The sequence below is a fragment of the Gallus gallus genome, chromosome 2 (assembly GCF_016699485.2).
Source record: "Gallus gallus isolate bGalGal1 chromosome 2, bGalGal1.mat.broiler.GRCg7b, whole genome shotgun sequence".
Classification (NCBI taxonomy): Eukaryota; Metazoa; Chordata; class Aves; order Galliformes; family Phasianidae; genus Gallus; species Gallus gallus.
In genome coordinates this window covers 83291724-83297800 of record NC_052533.1, presented here as the reverse complement: position 1 = coordinate 83297800, position 6077 = coordinate 83291724, and the positions used below count along the sequence as shown (strand labels likewise).

The 6077-nt window shown below is 43.8% G+C and overlaps 1 long non-coding RNA gene across 1 annotated transcript in view; it reads right to left on the bottom strand.

Moving 5' to 3' along the window:
* Positions 1-289: 289 nt before the first annotated feature.
* LOC101751251 overlaps positions 290-6077 on the bottom strand; it is a 103325-nt gene continuing 97537 nt past the window's right edge. Inside the window, exon 6 of the long non-coding RNA XR_006937139.1 lies at positions 290-626. This is a non-coding gene — a long non-coding RNA (uncharacterized LOC101751251). The remainder of the gene's footprint in view (positions 627-6077) is intronic.

Below are 6077 nucleotides of genomic sequence, written 5' to 3'. Positions count from 1 at the left end.
TTTGGCTCTGGTGCACTGCAATTTTTCAGGATAGGTGTACAATATATCTTTGGTGTAACAGCCCGTGACATCTTTCTACCCAGAACAGAGTTGAGTTTCTTCCTTTCAGTAGGATGAACCTCATAACCCCTCCTAGTCAGAGGGTTGTGAAGTCAGTGTGGAGTGGGAAAAAAATAGGAATGGTGCTTTATTTTACTTGGAGAACTATGCAAGCTTTGCCAGTGCTGGACCTACCCCCACCCTGCCTCAATCCAACTTGAAAGTTGCCACCCACCCTGCTGCTCTTGGGGGCGTGCTCCCAGAGATCATCTTTTTGCTCCCTGCATCCTTGTTCTCATTAACAGGAGAGTCACATCCTTTCCAGGCACCTTCTCTTTGCATCGTGTCTTACCTCTCTTCTAGCATACCTTCAGATCTTCCCACACTCTCCTTCTCTGCGCTATTTATCCACATCTGTGAATACTCATGCGTCCAATGCTGCATCCTTCCTTTATATGTTTTAATTAGGATGTCCGGCACAGCTTTAGTTCCTTTAATTTAATCATCCTTCATCTTGCTCTTCGTTTCTCTTTCTCAGAACCTCATTTCTTGCTGTATTAAGTTCATTTCTCTTGTTGGTTCTTCAGCTGTTAAGAAAATGAGGTATAATGAGCATCTATCAAGATCCATTTTCCATTTACCCATGAAACTGTTATGATCATTTTTGATTAAAATACAGATGGGCCTGAATGGAGTCAAGGAATAATTAAAATGAAAGAAAACTCACCTCTGGAGTTGTTTAAAAATTCATATGACTCCAAAATTGCATTTCTGTAACTTTACCCTATGCCTACACTCTATGTTTTTCTATCATCCACAAATCTCTTTTGTATTAGGAATTCACAGACCATTGGTCTTACATTACCTGTAATGCTGGGATAAAGCTGAAATATCTAAGTCTTAATTTGCCTCCCTTGAACTGAAAGATTAGCCATCCACAAGCAGTCAATTGTGCTGGTTATAGTGATCACTAAATCAGCTGCATCCTCATCTTACTTGCTCAGTTTCAGAATGGGAAATGATTTCATCAGTGTCATTTCTGCTGTGTATTCTCACTCTCTGTCTCTCCCTCTCTTTTTTTTTTTTTTCTTCTAATTTCTGCTTATTTTGAACTAAAAACAGAATCATAGATTGTCTATAAAATACAGTTACTGAACATGAGGTACAATCCTTACAGAAACAACCGCTTGACTGAAATGGAGAGTTTCTCCTCTCCATTACAGTAACCAAACCAAAGAGACTCATTTTATCTCCATGACTGGTAGGTTGAAATCATTCTCCATTTGCCCTTCTTCCCTCTGATTATTCTGCCCACTCCAGATGCAGCATCAATCATCCAGCGCATCCATGGCAGACACCAGACCATCAGGTTTAAGGATAACTTTCCCATCACACTTAGTGATGGTTGAAGCTGTTCATGCAGCTGTGCATCCAGGAAGTGGAGGAGCAGGAAGGGATCCAGGTGTTTCAAACTGCAGAGATTTCTTTTTATGTCAGAGGTAAGGATGCAGTGCATTTGCTGACTGCTGATGTTAGTGCCAGCGTGGATCCTCTTTGGAAACTCCTTATTAAATTGCCTTTCAAAGGTGTAATGAGGAGCTGGATGCTGTTTCTGAAAAAGGGCAAGGTTTCTTTTTCTCCTGTGGTATCCATATAACACCATTGCAAATTACTCTAAAATATGAACAAAAAAAAGAGCTAGACGTGCTTAACACCTTCTTCCTTCACTTACTCTCAATTTTCACACACAAAAAAAGTATCTATTTTCCCTATTTAAACTGCAGCTGCGAATACATATCAGATACTGGAACAAGCATTTCCATTTCCCAGTGCACCTCTGGCTGTCAAAGCTGTAAATCATGAACTATGGTTAAACCTTCCAGACTTTGCTTCTGGCTTTCCTCATCAAGACTGCCAGCGTTGTTTGCTTGAAGTCCTATGCTGCAAGGATTCTGACCCATAACCTGCCCCAGATGGAACACTCATTTTCTCTCCTAGATAGCATTATGCAGAATAGCTCTTCAAAAGACATTCTTTAATTTTTCCCTACATTATACTTAATTGTTAAGTGATTGTTCTCTAAAAATTCACTGTGCTGACAAGAAGAGTGGATAACAGGACCATGTCCCCATGCTGCTGAACACTGGGGGTGGGGGACTTTGACTGTGTCTGAGGAGCCAAGTACGTTACCTCTGGCTTCCTGCTGCAGTTGAGGTTCATCTGGCTGATGGTATTTGGGAGAAGGCTGTGGATGCACTCATCAGGCAATCCCAGAGCTGGTATGTTTGCATGTTTCCATAGCAAACAGCTTGGCAGTTGTAGGCTATGGAGAAATCTTTATTGAGAGTGTCACTACCCTGAGTAGAGGAGCAAGACTCAGGAGCTGTTAAAGCTGTAGGACTGAATGTCCAAGATCTGCTTTGATGCCAAAGGCACAGGACCTGTGCAGTCCTGGCATGAAGTGTGACCATCTCCCTCTTGACTCCTGCAATTCATAAAGCACTAGAAGGGCTGTTGGCATGGATGGAGAACAGCAAGGTGTGCCACAGGTTGCTGCAGGAGTCATTCTGCCCTTCAACTGCTTCAGCACATGTGCAGGATGAGGGCAAGCAGCCTGGGTTTGTCTGTGTCAAATATTACTATATGATACAGGCAATGCATGACACCTTGCTGGTGTGTGGGCAGGCAGCCCTGTTCCCTGCCCTGCAGGAGGGAGAGCACCATCACCACAGTCTGACGAAGAATTGATGCTGCAGGGTTCTTCTGCACCTGTACCTTCTGGCAGTGTGGGACAGGGCAGGGCAGGAATGGTGACAGCACTGCTGATGGGACACGTTGGTGTAGAATGCAATTTTTCTGCACTCATCAGGCATGGCTTAGGACTTAAGACCTTCATTGTTAAGGAAGAAAAGAAGAAGGCTTTGGGGAGACCTACTTGTGGCCTTCCTGTATTGAAAATAAGCTTATAAACAGGAGGGAAACCTATATCTTGCATGGTCTGATAATGATAGCACGAGGGGGAATGGCTTTAAACTAAGAGGGGGGAGATTTAGGTGAGACACTAGGAAGAAATTCTATACTCAGAGAGTGGTGAGGCGCTGGAATGGGCTGCCCAAAGGAGGTGTGGATGCCCTGTCCCTGAAGGCGTGCAGGGCCTGACTGGGTGGGGCCCTGGGCAGCCTGAGCTGGTGGGGGCGTCCCTGCCCACAGCAGGGGGTTGGATCTCAATGAACTTCAAGGACCTTTCCAACCCAAGCCATTCTATGGTTCTGTGGAAAGGCTGAAGTGACAAAGCCAAACTAGCATCATCACTTTGCAGGTACGGGCAAAACCAGCTATACCACTGTGCTAGCATTCGACTAAGCAGAGTCCTTTCAGAATGACTGCCGTGTGACTGAGCAGCAAGTTCAGCATTTAAAATGAAAATCAACACTTCCCAGCAGCAAGGTAGTTCATTAAACATTTTGTTGCATGAGCCAGCATCACTTTTCTGAAAAAAGGTGTCAGGATGTTCAGCCAAATGAGCAATTCAGTTGGCTTAACTTTCCTGACCGCTTTCTAATTTGGTTTTAATGAAGATATAATTAAGAGGTAATGTCAGTAGAGCAGAACATTGTTGCAGGATAATGGTCTCCTGCTGACGCATAAATGATAAATGCAGTAAATACAGAAGGAAAGATGGACTGTTTATTTTCAAAGCAGGAGGCACTGATCCTGGGACACTCTTCTGTGTAGATATCTCCATTCCCATTTTGTCCAGAGAATGAGAGGCACACATCCAAGAGTTTGGGCCCGCTCCCGCTTTGTAGGAGGCAGAGGAAAGCTCTTGGCGTGGCTCTGCTGTGACAGGAACACACCGTCACTAATGGCAGTTCGTGGGTTCAACTCACAATTGCTCACTTTAACCTGATTGTCCAATGGCACTCATGCTGCTGTAGCAAACATGGCAATTGAGCATCTTGGCCTATCAGTGCTATGGCATAACTTAGCCACGACAGCACTGCTTATGAAAGAGAACCTCCTGTCAGAAATCAGCCTTTTTACTTTTTGACTTGCTGGAGCTTATCTTGTTCATCTTTTCTGGTGAACTTCCAGCATTGCGATAGCAGTAATCAGGATTTTATGTTCCAGCAAATATTGTTCACCTCCACTGCAATTCAGGCTGAAAAAATATTTCCATTCTAAACTTCACTTTCCATTTTTAAGTTTTACAAAACTTATCTGGGGAGAAATTCTCTTCCCGGGCTCTTAAGCCAAGTAATAACTTTAACTGTTTTTTTGCATTATGAAGGATGACAAGATATAGTATCTCCTAAAGCTAAGAGTGTTTTTTCAAGCAGAAAAGTGCATGAAATAACTGCAAATGAGACTTTTGCTAAAATATGGAGAAATCCAAGAAGTTAAAACTTCCTGTGAAATTAGTACTTACTGAAGAGAACTGTCTTTGTTCTGTCTGAAATACTTTGGGATTCGATTTGCAAACTAATGACAATTTAGAGCCCACAGTGTAAGTCTTAAATCTTCCAGGATGCCCAAGGAATAATAGTACCTCTCTCTCATATAGTGATCTTCATCAATGACTTGCAAAGCATTTTATGCTGATCAGCATGAGGGCTAGCCAGACATGGCTTCATTAAAAAAAAAAAATCCAGGCTTTTACCTTTCTGTTATGGAGTGGAAGCAAATCCAGCCTTTCAAAAATGCTAATAAAACCCGAGAGACTGTTAGCACACCATATGTTAAACTCATCCAAGCTGAGGGGGATTTGCCGTCAAGCCCAGAACAGGTCTGTTTAAACATGCCCTAACTACTGCACTGCATGCAGTCTTTTTGCTCTTGTCTGGGAGATGCACATGCTGACAGGGATGAGGTGAGTCGTCGCCTGTGACATGAGAGCTGCACTTCTGAGTGCCCCTTTTGGGTCATGCAGGTTTTGGGCACAGTTAGTCATCTTCTGCAAGAGGCTGTACCACCTCTCTATCAGTGCCAGTGATGCTGCAGCGTGTAGATGATCTTTCACCTTTGTTCTCCTTTGTGAATCACAGTGTTTACCAACAGCCTCTCTGCTTGCATGGAGCACCAAGCTGTTCTCCACTTACACCTCCACAGCTGAGGTGGAGCACCCTCTGATGAAAAAGGACATCTCCTTCCAGACCGAAGAAATGTGCCTGCTGCACAGAAGTTGCTGTGACAGCTGCATTGACAAGAAAGGCACAATTTTGTCAAATTACCATCTTACAGCCAGAGGAAATTGTTTTACCAGCCAGCCTGTAATTCAGCATTTTAGCAGCATCTTAGACAGGAAAGCCAAGACACCATAAGCTCAATCAATGTGCCTGTTGTTAGAGACCAGTGGCTGAGCTTGGCATGGGACACAAGTGCTCAGCCTCTCAGCACACTGACTTACGGAGAGAAATAACGGTATTAAAAGCAGTGATTGTTTTCAGAGATAATTCTGTGGACTCCATGGACTCCAAAACTCCATAAACTCCATAGAATCAGGGAACTGCATTTATATCACGGGCACCTGGTCAGAGATTGGCTTACGGCATATGGTGCAGTTTTGCACCTCCATTCCCCTTGGAGCCCTTGTCATTTAGCTGTTGATGTGATCAAAGGAAGCTGGAAAAGCACATGCAGGAGCTGTGTTTCTGTGAAGCTGTACTCACACAGCCAAAAGAAATTACAGAAATCAGATGGGACCCAGAGTAACAGCACTGCTTCATCCTGAGCTGGCTCCTGTTGAGGCACAGTGCTCCCCCAAACCGAACCACTCCTCCAACAGGTCAATTTTAAAGCTCTTAGGCACAACAGGAGGCTGTCATCCAACTGGAACCTGCTGGTGGTGGCCACCTTTTTCCTTAAAAAATAAAAAAATAAAAAAAAAATCTCCATGCAGCTTACCAATGGTGTCAGAGGCTGAATGAAATAACATTGGACTTCCCTGTTCTTGCTGGAGTGAGAGCACTGTGCTTTCAGGTTGAAGAAGTCTCAGTAAGTTTGCAAATTACACCAGGTTGAGAGGAAGTGTCAACCTG